Here is an 18,222-nt window from a genome sequence, read left to right as displayed (position 1 = left end):
TAAACAAAATATGTCATCATCAAGTCATATATATTTAATAAACCCTGATCCTGAGTTAAAAAATAATACCAGCACACAGAATTATAGGTGGCTGGGTGTACACTCCACTGTTTCTGCCTTTGGCAATTGGTTTCCTTCTGCAAGCTGTGATCTCTGCGATACCGTCACGGTCCATAAATACAAGAGGCGAGACTCCTTGTTGACCCACACGTTGTGGCATGCCACTAGTGCTTTGTGCCATTGCTGTTCCCCATTACTTTGATGTATATTTCTCATTATTTCATAAGTAACACAAAAATTATACTGAATCGGAGGCAGCAGAGAAATCAATCTGCTCCAGAGAATCATCCCAGTTAAAAAATTCAATAAATCCTTAATCCATTCAGACACTGTATTAAAAAAAAAAAATGTAGCAAAAATACATTTAAAGAGAAGGCAGAAAAAATACATTCCAAATGGCCAACATCTATGCTGCAATAATTTTCTTCTTAATACATTCCGACAAGTGTTTTTAGGAAGACAGATGATGTCTAAATGTTCTTTCTTGATAATTTCTTGTGTGCTTTCAATTTTCTGGAGATAATTAGTCATTGTAACAGGAGCATTTAGACATTTAAACACACATTTTTTCAATAAAAAATAATTCAGTCTGGCTGGTAATGTGATAACCCTTCTGTGATTAATTAAATTTTCAGTGTGAGGTATTCTATAAAAGTACATCCAAAGACAGAGTGTAACACCAAGCAGTCTTGTAGCTAATGATGGGTCGTTGCAGATTTCAGTTCTGTTCTTAAGGCTGCCACACATTGTGATTCCTGAGCTAAAATTTTCAGTTTTGTATAATAAGAAACCCACATTCAGGCTTAAATACCCTCATAAAACGCAGTTATTGACATGCCTAGCTCCACGAATACAAGTTTGACCATTCCAATCCATTTTAAAGACCCAGGAGTGAAACACAGACTCAATGATAGGCATGATATCTGGCCATATTCCACTGCCTAATTTAAAAATTAATTCAGGATACCCTGAGGATTTAGCTGAGGTGAGGGTGAGGGCTTTCAGCAACTCACTAGATGATAGCAGAGCTTCACACCCGTGATAGACCTGCTGCTTCCAACCTTCCCCAAAGGGAACCCAAGGTGAGCAGTTCCCATGGAGGTTATCTACCCATGCTTGGGCAGAGGACCCTGCAGGTTCTCAGACCACCACAGTAGGACCATAGCTAACACAAAACTCTTCAGTTAGGAAGTGTAACACCCTTTTTTGCAGTTTCACACCTCTCAGAGCAGGAATCGGAGTTATTTGTATGAGCACGTTGCATTTACGCTGCAGTTCCCTTCTCTTCCTAGTGGGTTTAGGGGAATGCAACGGGTTTAGGGGAAGAGCAGTATCTTGAAACAGCCTTTTTGCCTTGGGTCACTGAACACACTCGGTCATGTAACCTGCCCAGTGTCAAAGCATTCCCAAGGGATATAGGGATGTGGTTTATTGCTGTTTTTCATAGGGAGCTGAGGCTGACAGGCAATGCCTGTGTCAGTCAGACCAAGAAGCATGAAGTGGCTGTGGAGCAGGCTGGGCACCATCCCCAAAGTACAATCTGGATGACCATTTTTCCCTCTTTTGCAGCATTTACAACATCTTTCATGGAAACTTTGCAGTTGTGGAGAGACCTTTATCTCTCCTGGCAAAGCTAGCACATTTTTAAGTGCCCGCCTAGTGCAATATGTGGGTATTTTCTCTCTTTTCACCTTGACAGCTGCAAACTATCACCTTCATTCCTGTCCCATTTATCCCACTGGGAACTCTGAGATTAAGTAACTCTTAGATAAGAGTGGGAAATTAGTCATCATAAACACATGGCCCTGTGAAGAACTCCAACTTTCGAACAGGAAAATAGCTTTTGCTGCAGTGCTAACTCTGTGATGGACTTCACAGCCACAACTCCTGATGAGACTGCTATTTTTTTCTGGAGTAAAAAAGCTCCCAATCAGCAAATAAGAGGTTCTCCCAGGAGAAGAAGAAGAAAAAAAAAAGCCTAAATAATTATTTCTATCTTTGAAGATGTCTAGGAGGTACATTAAAAAATCAAACACTCACAGAACCTGTGACTACCAGACTTTGGATCAGAGTTGCATTATTATGCACATAGACCTATTGGTTTCAGTATGCACATGGCAGAGTTTGGTACTGGTTAAAGTGGTAAAATGTCAAGGACCTGGATTCAAGGATTATCAGGTGCTGCATCAAGGCCCACAACATTTGGAAGCTAAATTGGCTTCACACCTTTCTAACCTCAGCATTCATCATACAAAACTCTTTTCTAGCTGGAATTGTGAGCTCCCATGAAAAGACTTTCTACCTTCCATCAGAGTGCTTCAGATATATTAATTATATTTCATAATACTCCTGTGAGGTAAGTGATGTTGTGATCCCCATATTATTGGCAAGGAAATAGAGGCAATGAACAGTCATACTTATGGAAGAAGGAAATGCAGGGAATGATTGCAAGAAACAGCAATAAAGCTAACATCTTCTGACACCCAATCTGTGCCATCGACATTAATGAAGCCTACCCTCTTTAAATGATGCAGCCAAAAGAAAGAAGATTGTTTTCATTGTGAGAACCCTCCTGCATCTTTCACGTGCTGGAGCCACAGGACCACGTCTTGGTTTTGTATCCACACAATATGCAAACCTCCTGATTGCTTCGCTCTCTGCACTTACGTGCCAATGCTGAAGAGCATCTCCTGCCAACTGCAACTAGCATGTTATTGTTATTAATCATCCAGATATGCCACGGGAGCTAGATGGAGCGTTCTGTTTATATAAAATATCATACTGCAAATGCCCTCTTTTCTCTGGCTGATCATTTCCTCTGACTATATATACACTCTTTTTTTTTTTTTTGCCTGTTAAACAATCAGATTATACCTTTCATTCCCCTGTTCATTAAAAGTATCAGCAGAGAGACAGCAGTCCTGGCTGCTGCAAACAAATGTTTCTATTAGAAAATCTACACACACGCACAAAAAAGACTAGGTTGTGAAACAGCAAGGAAGGATTGCACCACAAAGTGATCCCCTGCTGAGATCCTGTCTTATGACCCCTATCAGTGCTCAGACAGCAGGATATGAGAATGCTGTATGGCGAACTTTGCCATTTAGCTCAAGTGGTGAGGAACTGCACAGTTTTACCATTGAATTGCTACTACAAATTCCTGGGGTCACACAGCCCTTATCGTAACAGTTTGGCCACATGGCTGCCGTGAAGATAAAACAGCCTGCATGGATAGCATGGGGTCCAGCCACACAACACACAAGGATACCTCAAATGAGGTTGCTCCAGGTGCAGTTTAACTGCATCACCTTGGGTGGGTGCCCAGCCTTGCAAGCCCTGCTGGGGGCTGGAAGCAAACCAGTCTGGGCTGCTGGCAAGACCAGTGGCTCTGCGATACTTGGGTTCATGGCATGGACAAACCTTTAAAGCCTATGAATTATCAGGGTTCACAGGGATGGTCTGGTAGTCAAGACACTGTTCTCTTGATGTCCCCCCAAATGCTGAAGTTATTTCTATGATGCCCTCATTGTTCCTGTAAGTGTGAAACCCTCAATGAGGGGAAATCTCTGCATAGACAAGAAATGTTCTTGGTCAGCTTCCAAAGCAAACCCAGCATTTGCAGCTCAGCCTTGCAATGCCAGGGTTTAGTCCTCTTTCAGTATGGATAAGTTATGCCGAAATGGACACTTGCTGGCAGAAAGCAGCCCATGGAAACTCAGAAAGGGAATTAAAGGAGGAATTTGGGGAGGGGTATGATTTTCTTCTACTAACTGGAGAAGAGCAAACAAGCTGGGGTGACATCACATTTGCACAACTTGACTTTAATATCTAAGAGCATCCTGATGTTCTCCTACAGAAAGTCAGTGCCCCTAGGCAAATCCATACCCTGCAATGAACAAAACCACTACCCGGTGATACATACCCCAAGGATTGGAGGGATGGAGCCTCTTCCCAGAGAAAAACTCCACTGAACTGGGAGGGAAGAGGCAATGGGGTGAGGCTGGAGCTCTTCTCCCACATCCCCCTGCCTCACAGCCAGTCTGTGCTCCACCACAAGGATAATTTGGGAGATGGGCTATGGTCCTCACAATGCACCCAAGAAAAACAGGAGGGAAAAAAAAAGAAAAAAGGAAAAAAAAAAAAAACATAAAGTATTATTTTCTGATATAGTAATGGGAGTTCATAAATTTGTATTAGCTACTTGGTCACCCTGGCTTCAAGTACACATGGTGTATCTTATTGAGACAAGTGATCAATATGTGTGGCATAGGTTAAGCTCCACGACAAACACACACAGAAGCAGAAGTGGTCCGTGCTTGCATGCCCCCCAGTGAAGAGATGTGCATAATGACCAGGCTGCTGTCCTTGGGCCTGGCACTTAGGGGCATGGTTTAGTGGGTGACATTGGTCATAGGGTGATGGTTGGGCCAGATGATCTTGAAGGACTTTTCCAACCTTAATGATTCTGTGATTCTCAGGCTTTGGTGGGTTTGTGGTTGACTCCTTCCTGCATTATACACAAAAGGATGTAAATAATGGAGAGCAACAAGAGTTCAGCTGACCTTGTCCAAGCTATAAGCACACAAGTCTACACCATTGTATAGCACCTCCAATGACAGAGCAAAATACGGTCTGAGTCTCCAGTGCTGCCAATAATTTCCAACAATGTGTCTGCGAGGCAGTTATATCAGACTCTCTCATTTACTGCAAATGGGTAATTACAGAAGTGGAGAGTGGCTTCATAGCTGAGGCTGCACCGAGGCTTCCACTTAAAGCAGATTCGGCCTCTTGGTTGTTTAGTAATTTTATAATAAAACTCAAGAGATTTTGTGGTTCCACTGTTAGTTTGAAATGAATGCAAGGCAGGAAATGTGGAAGGGCTTTGTACCAACAGTCGATTTCTCTGAATTTTGCATGAGTGAAGCAAGAATAATTGGCCCAGAATTTATAATACCAGAGCAAAAGATTGTCTGAGCTAGGGAAAGATGCAAGTTTTTAGCAGAACAGACCCATGGCTGCTATGAGCACAGTTGTGACCTCCAGCTTGTCACACAAAGGCCATCAGCTTGGGGTGGCTGCTGTCCCCTGCTGACCTGGGGCATGTTGCAATGATTTGGGAGACAAAATGTTCGATACTGCAATCCCAGCCTCTCTTCGACCCTCCCCGCTGTCCCATGGATGCATCAATAAAACAAATGAACTGAGCTTCAGTGAATCGGCACAAATGCGCTAAGCAAAGCAGCAGCGTGAAGCTCGAAGAGCAACATGAGCAGCTAAGGACACTAATGACTCAGCCTGGTTACTCTGAAAGCACTTTTTGTGGGTGGCAAGAAATGGGCGCAGGCACCGTATAAGGTGGTGATGACAAAAAAATGACCCAATGCACAGCAAGTGCTTGTGCTTGATACTGGGAAGAACTGAATGTTTGCTTGTTTATCTTCCCTTGCTACATGATTCACTTATTGTAGAGCCAGAGTCTGATGAGAACTGAGATTTATATTCTTTTGTTGCAGGAATTAATCTCATTTTTAAAAGCTGGGTCGCATCAAACGGGGAGCAATTTGCAAAAGCAGCCTGTAGGGCTGGTCTTGCTATTTTTTCTGTGCACTGAAAAAAAAAATCACACAGAGAAATCCTGCTGGACATTCACTGTATGCTCTATACACACAGCCCCTGGCCTGAGGAATTTGCAGAGCAAATAAATGCAAGCAGAGCAAAATAAATGAGACAAGAGAAGGTCAGATGAATATGGGATGATTAATGGGAGTGAGATGGGAGGAATATTGCTAGTAGGAGGCAGACTTATGGGAGGAAGGTAGAGCTACATCCTGGGCACTGGGGGTAAGACAAGCAGATTTCAGTAAAAATGCTGGAACCACAGGAACAGCAAGAGGTGATTTTCTGAAAAACACTTTCTGCCCTACTCCTCTTACCCCCAGCAAGTGTTCGGAATGAACAGGACTTCTCTGCAGACACGAGGACCTTTTCCTTCCTCCACATATTTCTGCATCAGCATCCCACAATGGCTGAAATGGGCAGCACCAGCCCTGCACAAAGCTCAGGGATCTCAGTTTAGCTAGGATCTGCTGTCAAGCAAAGAGAAATCCTTGGTCTGCATGTGGGCTACAGCACTGAACAACCTGGTACATCCCTTGTGTGCAGCCTGGAGCTGTTCATCTTGTTTGGGTGCCACAGAGCATCCCTTTGGCCACTGTAGCCCATCAAAGGTGGCAACTGGTCCCTACAGAAAGCTTGCCCAAGGAAGGTCATGGAACAAGGCCTCATTTTGCGATCCTCTGCTGTAAACTGACATTCTCCAAAGAGGTTCAAATCCCACTGAAAACACAAAGGAAAGATGTCTGAAAATTACCAGCTGCTGAGTGATTGCGGTCTGGAGACTCCTCCATGACTAAAGGAGGGAAAATGTTGTTCAGTGCAAGCCTGTGGATCTCACCAACCCTCCAGTGAGCTTTGGGGTCAGGCAATTTCATGTTTCAGATGAGTGCTCAGAAGCCCAAGAAAATAACCCCTGTGCAAAAAAAAAAGAAAACACAAACCTCTATTCAGTCCTTGCCAGGAGGACTGCACCGGCTCATTGCACTGATGTGTTTAACTGCTACAGTGAAGAAAGAGCTGGCTCCTGCTAAGTCCTGGCAAAAAACTTTCCTTGGCATCCACTTGTACTGCCAAAGCCCAGCGCAGAGGTTTCCATCCCCATTCCCAGGGGACACGAGGGCGAGAACAGGCACACAGCTGGGAGGGAGCAGGGAGCAGGCGCCCACAGCCCCCGCCCTGCAGATGGAGAGTGTTTTCTTTTCCAATATATCTGTAAAATCTGTTAACTGGGGGACTTTTTTTGCGCTTTTGCAATTGCATTCTGCATTAAAAATAGACTTCTTGACGATGTGATGGTGCTCATTAGCAGAAGTTGTTAATAGCTTGCAGCATCTCAGGCGTGACAAGGTTTGACAGAAGGCTTGGTGCCCACAGCAACCCTGCCCAGGAGCTCAAGCACGTGGGCACGTTGAGATGGTCTAAACCAGCTCTCATCCAACAGATAGCTGCTACACAGTTAGAATCATAAAATCACCTGGGTTGGAAAAGACCTTCAAGATCATCGAGATCATCAACCTATATATCACTGATTCCCAATGCTAAACCACGTCCCTTAGTGCCACATCCACACATCTCTTAAATCCCTACAGGGATGAGGACTCCACCACTTCCCTGGGCAGCTCATTCCCATGCTTGACCACACTCTCTGTGAATAAATTCTTCTCAATGTTCAGTTAAACCTCTCCTGGTGCAACTTGAGACACTTACTGCAGCTCTCTCCCATTCAGTGTAAATTTTGCCTTTTTCTTTGATATTAAAAAAGTCTGGGCTACCAGCTTGGATCTTCAAATCCCTATGAAGCCATGAATGAGATATTTCAATGGAATAAAAAATATCCTTTGGGAAGTTTGTGCCTCAAGGGGAAGGAGGAGATGCAGCCCGGTGGAGCAAAGCTTACTGTTCTGCACCACCCCTGTGACAGCTGTACAGCTGGGATCCCCCACAGATATTTGAGGTTTGATGACAAACTCATCCCATTACAGAGGGCTGAGCAGCCTGCCTTCAGTTCTTGCTGCTGGAAGTCCCTGTCCCATTCAGGGTACAACCAGCAGTAAGAAGAGGAGCATTTTCAGGGATTTGAACTTGGACTGGCAGGTTTAAACTGAGTAAAATTGACTTTGGACTGTAGACTGGGGATAAATGAGTCTTTACTGGTATGTTGTAAAATGTAACGCTTCCCCCCAAGGGAAAGCATTAGGATCCCCCTCACTTGAGCAAATTTTGCCTGCTTTGGACAAAGCAATGGAGAATATTTTTCAGGGAACAATCTTGTGGGTGGGAGGGATGATCTCATAGGTCTTTTCCATCAGTGATTTCCAGGATTTCTGTGCCTCTGACATAAAACTCCAAAATAGCGACATTAGTCTAGGTCAAGATAACACCGAAACCGTGTGTTTGTTTTACATCTGGCCAGGAGCAGATGTGTTACACTGTGGTTGCATGAGTCATTCCCAGATGCTGTACGCCGCCCTGGGATCAGGGCCACACACCACAGGGACCATATATACAAGTAACAGCACTGACACTGAGCAACAGCAGGAATGTTTCTTGTCAAAGCAAGACCTTCCTGCTGCCATCCTCTCCCTTGGTGACTGCTCCTAGCATTTCTGACAGCCATGGGAATGCAAGTGCAGGTACTATAGGGCCCGCACCTCCCAGACCCAAGTATGCCACCAGCCCGGTTCCCACACCCGACCCTGGAGGCTTTTCGGTGAGGTGCTAAATAACCTCATAAGCAAAGCCCTGGGAAAAGTGAGCACACTTGATGTATTCATCGAGCTTAGCCTCACGCATCTCAGCTCCATCACCTCTCTCCTCGGCTAAGCTCATTTCCCAGCAATTACCCCCAGTTAAGAGGACACCCATGGCCCCTGCAAGAGCAGAGAGGAGAAGATGTGGCTTGTTAAACCACAGCACCCTGACCATACATACAAAGCTTGGCTTGCTATAAATTGCTTCACTTTGCAGCACCTCATGTTATTTACCCACAAAATGGGGAACATCTCAGCTTTCCCATCTCGAAACGAGGGCAGGGATATTTGTCTCCACCATGCGCTGCGGCTTAATGAAGGCACGGCTCCGGAGCACTCAGAAATCACCGCGGCACATCGCATAATGGCAGTCACTGGAGAGCCGTGCCCTGCTGGATTGCGCATCGCAGGCCATTAACTAATCCCCGCTGTATGTACAAATAACTCTTATTATTGTAAAAGGAGTTACAGACACATCAAGGGAAAACCAGACCCCTCAGGGACCAGTAACTGCTGTCTCACTGCAGTCTTGTGGCTAATACAGATGACAAACATTAGAGGGGATTGAGGCAGATCAAACAAACTTGGCCTTCGAGTGCAGCCACCAGGAAAGCCAGAGAAAGCTCAGAGGTTTCTCAGATGCCAGGTAGATGCTTTCCCTAACATACACAAATGAGAAAAAATGTTTATTGAAATCATTAATCCACATAAAACATGAAAAAAATGCACTTCACCATCTGCCTTCAGTGTGGTTATTATTGGGGTGAACTGCACACCCTGCAATACTTGGTCCTCTCTGAACATCCTGGCTCCCAGAGCCAGCAGCTACCCAAGGAGTTTTGAAGTGGGGTAGAAGAGAAAGAAACTGGGGTGCTGCTTTCTTTTCTTTTTTTTTTTTTTTCAAATACACTTCTGACCTACAAAAAAGCAAAACAACGACAACAACAAAAAGTAAAGCAAGGAAATCTAAGCTTCACCACCTAGAAAGTTAATTTGAACATTAAAAATTTAGTGTTTTTTTTTTTTAATCTTGCAATTTGAAGGGATGACTGAATATTGAGGATAGCCATAAAGAATGCACTAATTGCTGTATAAAACTATTTTTATTTTTTAATTAGAGAGAAGCAAAATCTTTCTCTGTGCTCCAAAGTGTGTTGCGCTAGGCTTTTAGTCCGGATCCTGAGCTCAAGAGGGCTCAGAGCTGAGCTTTGCTGGCAGCACATCCTTTGTCATTACACCTAATCGTGGCTTTACCTCACACGGGCAGTGGGGGAGTCACCACAGCAGAAATAGGGGGCTCATTTTCCTATCAGCTCTTTTGCATTTCAACAGCCCGCATGCACAATATTGCATTTCCTGGTGGTGCTGACCTGCTGGTAGCTCCTGGATGCAGGAGATGCCGGCACCCCCAGTGTCATGGCCCACGGCAGGCGAGGATGACACCCAGCCAGCCCCAAATATCGATCCGACAGCTTTGCCCCGGGCTGACAATCAGTGACAGCCAGCAGACGCTACGTGCCACTGCAGATCCTGCCTTTGAGTCATCCCTGTGCTTTACATACAACATAGGGGCTGATGCAAATTTATGTAACCGCACAGCAGCCGGGTTTAGTCACCCTCTCGTCACGCACACGCAGGCATACCCACACACACACACATCACAAACCCTGCTGCCTGCTTCTGAAAACCAACGTGGCTCAAAAAGCCAGAACAGGATCAGGTTATAGGCACAACCATCCCACAAGTTGCAACAGCATCTTTACGCCTCTTGGTCACCATGGGCTGGGGAAGAGCTTGCCCCATCCTGGGCACGTGGGCACAACATGAATTATTTCTCCTGGGGATGAGAGAGTTAAATTCAGCAGAAACAAACTGGCTCCAAACACATTCCCCAGATTGTTTTGAGGACTGGGAGAAAAACAAGTATTCCTCAGAGAAGGGCTGCCAATTCGTCTCACTGCTTGCTAAATGACCTCTGCAAGAGATCTTAATCTGGCTTTTAATAGGTTCGGCAAAGCAATCTCATCTTTGGGGCCAAAGCCATGCTGGAGAGGGAATTCAAACCCACCTCATACGGATAGGAAGGGGGGTCCCTGGAGATCCTCCCACCTTTGGAGGTACCGCCGTCTTTTCATTTCTGAAATAAATCCATCCTTGGAGATTGAAGCTTATCAACCACCGTTCAGGTGAAGGTCTGCCAGACCTGCAGCCGCAGTTCAGCAAGGGAAGCACTCAGCAAAGCAAAACACTCAAAAATAATGAGCAACAGCAACTCTGGGACTTTTCTGCATGCCAGTATCCCACCACCAGCTCCAGGACTCAGGAGACACCAGCGCATCCCAGTCCAAGCTCTTCTGAGTGTGTGGCACCATTTGTGTTGCAGAAAACAGCATAGTAGTGTTGCTTTTTTTAAAAGGGACAGAAAATATTTTTTCTTCCAAAATCCTACGTAACACTTCCTCTACTGGATGCACATTTCAAGCTCCTTGTTTAGTGTAAATCTTTACATCTCCATGGGGAACGGGAGCATTGCGTTGGCTGGCACCGGTCTCTTCTATCTCGGCAAAACCAAGTTTGGGTAATAATAATTTGCTTAATTAAAACCTCCTTGTTCTTCCATTGGATGATGAAGTTTTTCATCTCTTGCCACAACCCAGAGATGAGCAGGGCAGTATGAAGCATATACCTCTACTGCAGTGGGCTGGATCTCTGTGCCGGAAAAAGCGAGTTCTGTACATATTCTGGGAAGGGTGTAGACATTGAATTCAAATTTAGATCCTATGGTCGTGTTTCCAACTCTGTGTCACTACATTCCCCCGTAGCCTTAAAGGTCTACAAATTATTTGAAATCACAGAATCATCCAGGTTGGAAAATCATGAAACCATGTCCCTTACTGCCACATCCACATATCTCTTAAATACCTCCAGGGATGGAGGCTCCACCATGTCTCTGGCCAGCCCGTTTCCAATGCTTGACCACCCTCTCCATGAAGAAATTCTTTCTAATGTCCAATCTAAACCCATCTTAGTGCAACTTGAGGCCATTTCCTTGTGTCCTATCACTTGTCACTTGAGAAAAGAGACTGACACCCTCCTTGTTACAACCTCTTTTAAGCAGTTGTAGACTACGATGAGGTCTCCCCTCAGCCTCCTCTTCTCCAGACTAAACAACTCCAAATCCCTCACTCACTCCTCATAACTTTTGTTTTCTTGTCCCTTCACCAGCTTTTTTGTTCTTCTTGCACACACTCCAGTAACTCCGTATCCTTGTACTGAGGGGCCCAAAACTGAACACAGTACTCAAGGAGTGGTCTCACCAGTGCCACATACAAGAGGACAATCGCTTCCCTGGTCCTGCTGGCTGCACTATTTCTGATGCAGGCCCAGATGCCCTTGGCCTCTCTGCCCACCTGGTTCATATTCAGGCTGCTGTCAATCAGCACCCCCCATTTTTTTCTGCTGGGCAGCTTTCCAGCCAGTTAAATTATTCTCCCGATACATCCCTGCCCATCACACCTGGGCAGAAGGTACCATTCCATTTTACAGCCTTGGCACCACGGCGTAAAGCAACTGAGATTTGCTGTGACCACCACTGGGTTTCAAAGTATAAATCCTATGGGTTCACATCAGTGCTCCTTGCTCTGGTGAAATCTTCAGTCCCACAGAGCCTTTACTTAGAGTGTCAAACCAAATTCTTGGTGGAGCCATTACCAATTTCTTAGTCAACCAGAACCTGGGCATGAAATTTAGTGACAGAACCAACTCCAGAAGTAAAATCAGATGAGTAGGGAGCATCCATGGTGGAAGACTCTATATAAATAGGCCCCGTCATACATTTGTTTCTGGATGGCGACAATCCTTCCCTGTGGTTAAGACATGGGTAGGAGGTGTGGGGTTGGAGGGGACCAGTGTTGACTGCCCCCCTAATTCTGAGGCTGAGCTTGCAGCTCTCCATGGAGCCATGGTGGGGCAGTCTCTGCAGACTCAGGGGGCTTTGAATGGAAGCAGCTCCCAGAGAAAGTAGAGGATGCCATCACCCCCTTGTAAAAGCAAACCAGCCTCCCGCTGCCTGCCAGAGCCAAACACGAGTCCTGGATTTGATGCTCGCTGAAAACTCTCATTCGTAGGGCTGTTTCCCAAAATAGAGCAGCTGTGACACATTCCTCAGAGTGGGGCCCCGGTGTTATTTCCATCACGGGACAAGGGGTGCCTGCCACAGGATTCATCCACCTGCCACACACCAATTGACCCACAGAGGCTACGTGGGGCAAGCCACAAAGGAGCATCACTGCCCTGCGGCGTGCGGAGGGGCTGGGTCCAAGCATGGCCATGTTGGAGCCCCCAGCAGACTGACAGGGAACCCTCGCTGCTCCCACGGGAGCTGTATTTCTGTGTGCTGTTCACGGGGCAGCTCAAAAATGTACAACAAAATGACACCCCCCTGGGAGAGAAGAAGGGATGCCAAAGCAAACCAGAGCCTCATGGGTCGAGGCTGTGGAGCCTGCTTCTGTGCCAACCCAATCCCAAGGTAAAGCAGAAGGAAACGCTGCATTTGCGTGACTCACTAGTTTATTATAAGCAAGCTGACTCTTACGGGAGGGCTTCCACCGAAAACCAGACAGCTGATGAAGGCCTAGAGGCAGCCAGATACCGCAGAGCTGGCACTCAGGGTCAGCCCCATCTGGCAGGTTACAGGGAGCTGTGAGGCCTCTCAGCCCCTCACTGGAGCTGGCAGGATGGATCCCAGACCCTTTCGGCCCCTCAGGACATTTGCCAGGCTCAGCACCTCAGCCCTCGCAGGGAGTGAGAGCTGCCAGTGCAAATGGCTGCAAAGTGAGGGGAGGAAAGTAACAAAAACAGCAGGGGAAGCCAAGGGAAAATGCTGAGTTTCCTGGAGGCTTTCCATCTCTGTCTGCTTGGCCCCACGGGCTCCAAGTCCTCTGATTGAACCCAGAGACAGACAAGTGGGAAGTGAGACACCTCTCACTGGGAAAGACATCTCAGAACAACATAAAGCTGATGAAAATGCACCCACACCCACTCCTACACATTAACTCATGCAGCTGTTGGCCAAGGACCTCCACGCCGACCTTAGCATCACACCAGCAATGGCTGTGGCAATGGGGTGCTGCCATTCTCCTGCTCTACATGACAAGAAACCCCTATCTGCTGCCTCTACAGCACAGAGCAAAGGGGTCTCAAGGGGTCTCTTCTGCAGCTCAGTCATGGTCTTCCTGAAATGCCATTCCTGCCCTAACTACTGGGGACAATCCTTCATAACACTGGCCTCCTTCCCCTTCCCAGCCTGTTTGCTAAGCTGCACCCGAGCCCACAGTCCTCTCCTTGCCTTGAGATTAGTGCGCTCTATTAAGAGCTTCCTCATCAGGAAAATGTTTTTCTGTCTGTATTAGAATTAGTTTGGGGTGGGTAGATTTATAACAGCCATGGCATTAGGCAGGATTCATGTTTGCTTTTCAGATTTGACTGAGCATCAAAATAGTTTGGTTTAGGAGTCTCTAGACCAACCAATCAGCATTGCACCAACATCCTAATTTATGAAGGAACCAGCTAATTTACCCCTTTACTACTTAACCGCATATATGGTATGTATGTGCCATGGTCTGGTGGGGGGGTGAATAGATCTAGATGCACATCAAACTGGCTTCTACAGAGGTACTATAATCACCCTCATAATACATATCTCTTGCTTTCCTCAACTCAGCCCCACACCAGGGCTCTCTGAACCCCTCCCCATGAACTCCTTTCTTGGACTTTTTTCTTTCCACACATTCCGCCCACTATACCTGGGGCATTGCATTTACCTCCACACTACCCTAAATGCTCTGTCCTTCTCCTATCCACACCCACAGCCTTTCTCCCACCACCTCCATCCTCACTTCCTTCTTGTCCTTTAGGGAAATAAGGGCGACAATATTTTAATCTGCATAGGAGCATTGTGTAATGTAAAGCTGGTGAGAAGGCAAATCATGCTGACAGGTATCAACAGCTGCCATCGTCTCGTAGTTTGATATTTAGATAAAGCCAGCTACTGGCCAGTCACATATCATAGAGGCTCCATGCATCTGCCCATTTACTTCTTTTGATTGCTTTCTTTTACAGTCAATAAATTTCTGCACAATTAAAAGAAGCCCTTGGCTTGGAACAAAGCATAGAATCACAGAATCATTAAGATTGGAAAAGGTTTTTTGCTTTTTTGGACATCACTGCACACAGAGCAGGCGATTACAGGTAACTGCCAACAGTGGCTCCAAGATCTCTCTCCCAAGCTGTACTTCCAGTTCTTGAGTTCAGCATCATGAAGGCATGGTTTACTTTTCCCTTGATGGATTACCTTACATTTATCTACACTGAAGCTTGTGTGCCACCTTTCTGACACACAGTCATTTTTACGAGGTTTTTCTGGACTTCTTCATCAGCCTCATGGCATTTGACTACCTAAAGTGGCTTCTGCAAACCCAATTCTCTGTTTACATTTACTTGCCATATTTTCCAGGCTTTCCCATTCCCTTCATTTGAACAAGCTTTCCATTTCTCAGGTGCCAACCTTCTCCCCATGATATGCTGCATAACTTTCCTACTGAGTCTGCAGGGGATTTGGGTGTCAACTTTGCTTTCTATTCTAATTGTGGCACACATTTTATCTTCGCTTCTCACACATTACTGTTAACAGCCTCTAGCTGCATGTAGGTTCCTTGCTTTTTTGAACTGCTCCTTTTAAAGTCTGCCTCGTATTTACCTTGTGCCACTCTTGAAATCAAATATCTACATGCTGGATTTATGTGGCCTGCCTTTTTCTCCTGTGATGTTAAATCTAATTGTATTGCACTCCCTACAAGTGAGCTCGTCTGCTAATGCCTCTTGGACCAGGTCCTGTGCACCACTCCAGGCCAAATCCAGAATAGCATCTTTTCTTACAGGATCTAGGATTACTTGTTCTAGGAAGCAACTATTTACTCTGTCCAAAACTTTCTCGCCACATTTCATCCCGATGAGGCACTAACCCAATCTATGTATGGGTAGTTGAAATCTCCTGCTATTAATACCTGTCCCAAATTGGCCTCTTCTTTAATCTCACTTAATATTTCCTGATTGGCGAGGTGGGGGGCAGCAGTACAATCTAAGCACTGTACTTATTATTAGAGTCAGGATTTCCACCCACAAGGATACTATAGGGGTTCTCTTTTCCCATAACATTTCTATGCTGCTGCACTTTGTATTATCCTTCACTTGCACTGCCAATCCCCCACCTATACATCCCACTCCAGCACTCTTATGAAACTGGTAGCTTGGCAACACTGCATCCCACTAATTATCTGGTCCCTGAGGTACCTGCTATGTCACGGTTGTCACTTAACACCAAGCACTCTGGCTCCCCTAACATTTTTTCAGGCTTCCAGCACTGGGGTATGAGCACCTGCACTTTTGTCTTCACTCCAGCACCTGATGCTGCTGCAAAGTCACTCAGCTGCTTTCGCAGGGAGCCTGATTCACCTTTTCCATTTACTTCAGTTTTGCTCTGTGTGGTCCACCCAAACTTTCCAAATGTGCACTGAGCACCAACCACATCCAGCTCACTGGTTGCACCAGTCCAAGCCAAGCACTTCTCTGCACCTTCTTCCCGCTTTCCCCAGCTCCCAGTTTGAATGCTCCTCTATGATCCTTTTATTGTTCATTACCAGTAGCATGGCTCTGAATCTCAATCTGTTTTGACAAAAATAGATTCTCTACAGGGTCTTCCTGTCCACTCAAGGTTCTCCAGTTTCTGAAGACCCAAAGACTACCCCTCTGGTTCTCTACACCATCTCTTCCAAGCACTGAGACCACAGATCTTTCTCTCCAGCCTCACCTGTCACTCTGGCAGTATCTCAGAGTGCTACCATGGAAATCTTGGACTCCAGTTCCCCCTTAGCAGCATGAGCTTATCGTGCAGAACACCGCCCATACTCCCCCATGTCCCCAGGACCATCACGGACTATCTGCTCCCCCCCTGCAAACAGCGGGGACTCACCTACACACCATGATATCAACCCTTGTGCCCCACAGACGTGTCCCCAAGGCGATGTTCTCAGGATTCAACAACCCACCTCCCTTTATGTCTAATAATGACCTCTGCCACTGCCTGCTTCTTTCAACCCCAGGAGATCCTCCCTGCTATCGGAGCATTGCTGGTACAAGAAGATGCTCACAGGGAGGGGAGGTGACACCTCAGGTGAGGTTCCTCCACACCAGCAGAGAATTCTGCTTCCCTGAAGGCTCCTGCAGTGATGCAAAATGCCATACCAACATCCCCTTTTCACCTCTTTGGCCCTGTAATTTCAATACTCTGGGTATCTAATGCATTTGTTTCTTATATTACTGTATTCATTCATCTCTTTAGAAACCATTATGGTTAGATATAGAACTAAAGTCCCAAAGCTGAGATGCGGATTCACGTCTAGACCCAACAGAAGAGTATACTACCTAATTCAAAGCTACATTTAGATTCATATTCAAATTTTCACAAAGCTCAGGCACATGTGAAATTATTATTGTTACTTAACATATTTATTGAAGAAGGGAGACAATTCAGAGTATACTATTCTACACTGTCTGGATATCTACAGCTATCAGATATGGTATAAGGCAATGGCTCTGTACTTCATTGTTACCAATTCTGTGTTCCAGATTAACTTTTTTTTTCCTACTGTCTGTCTGAGAGGAGATGAGGAAAAAAAAAAAAAAAAAAACCAACACTTGGAAGACAGAAATTATCTATGTGATTTGTACTCCTAGGAGGTATCCAGCTACAGCTTGATCAGACTAAGCAGAATACACAGAAGAGCTGAGCCTTAAGTGGAACCATTTGATCTGGGTACGAGAGCCAGGGGCAGAGACCTGGCTTTGCTATATGTTTGTGTAGTTGTAATATACAACGTAATTATAGAACCCAGACTGAGTGTCTGCTTGCTGAGTCAGACTGTAGAGGTGAAGGTCTCATTGATGCTCTCCCAATTTCAACCCATAAGCATAGCTGGAAGTCTCTCCTTGATGGACTGGACTTTGCAATCAAATTAAGTTGACAGCAAGACCATAAGTTACTGTGGCAGTGGAGACCAAAAAACAGGGCTCTAGGTAGTAATCTGCTCACGCACGACAACTTTATGCAACATCTGCCAGGTGCCTGAGTTCCTCCTAAGATGAGGGAAACCTCTCTGACAGGGAACTGTTACTTTTTCATTAAAATAAAAAATAAAACTAAACCCATCATTATCCATTCAGAAAATCCAGTACATTCAAGGGCATGTGAGTTACAGCATCCCCCAGCTCCTCCTGAGATGCTCTCCCAAACCACATGCTGCGATGGCTCAATGTAAAAGGAAAACCTGACTGAAGGGAAATCATCCAAAAGTCCAGACATTGTTGACAGACCCTTTAAGAGAAATGCAGCAACACAGGAGCTACAAGACTTACATCATCCAAACTGTCAGCACCTCCCATCCTCGCAGTATTTTTGTCACCCACCATTAATCCATACAGACTTAAGCCCTCACAATACAAGACATGTTTGGTTCTCTCCTAAGAGTCCTTTGATAAGAGGAGCAAGTTTTGTTTTGTTTTTAAATTTTGCTTAACAAGCAGCTCCATAAGGAACGTGAGAGGAGGTAAAGAAACACCCCAGCAAACAATGCAGAGTACTTTGTGTTTGATGAAGTGCATCTGTGGCTAAAATCTCTCTAGTAATCCCAGCAAGACAAGAGAGGGAGGCTCGGATAAAGAATCGTGAAGCGCTCCAGGG

The 18,222-nt window shown here is 45.6% G+C and overlaps 1 protein-coding gene across 3 annotated transcripts in view; it reads right to left on the bottom strand.

The window, feature by feature from the left end:
• CAMK1D (calcium/calmodulin dependent protein kinase ID) overlaps nt 1–18,222 on the bottom strand; it is a 220,482-nt gene that overhangs the window by 173,318 nt on the left and 28,942 nt on the right. The window lies entirely within an intron of this gene.

Source organism: Anser anser (genome assembly GCF_964211835.1).
Source record: "Anser anser genome assembly, chromosome: 1".
Classification (NCBI taxonomy): Eukaryota; Metazoa; Chordata; class Aves; order Anseriformes; family Anatidae; genus Anser; species Anser anser.
The sequence above is the reverse complement of the archived record's forward strand: the minus strand, read 5'-3'. Positions and strand labels throughout refer to the sequence as shown.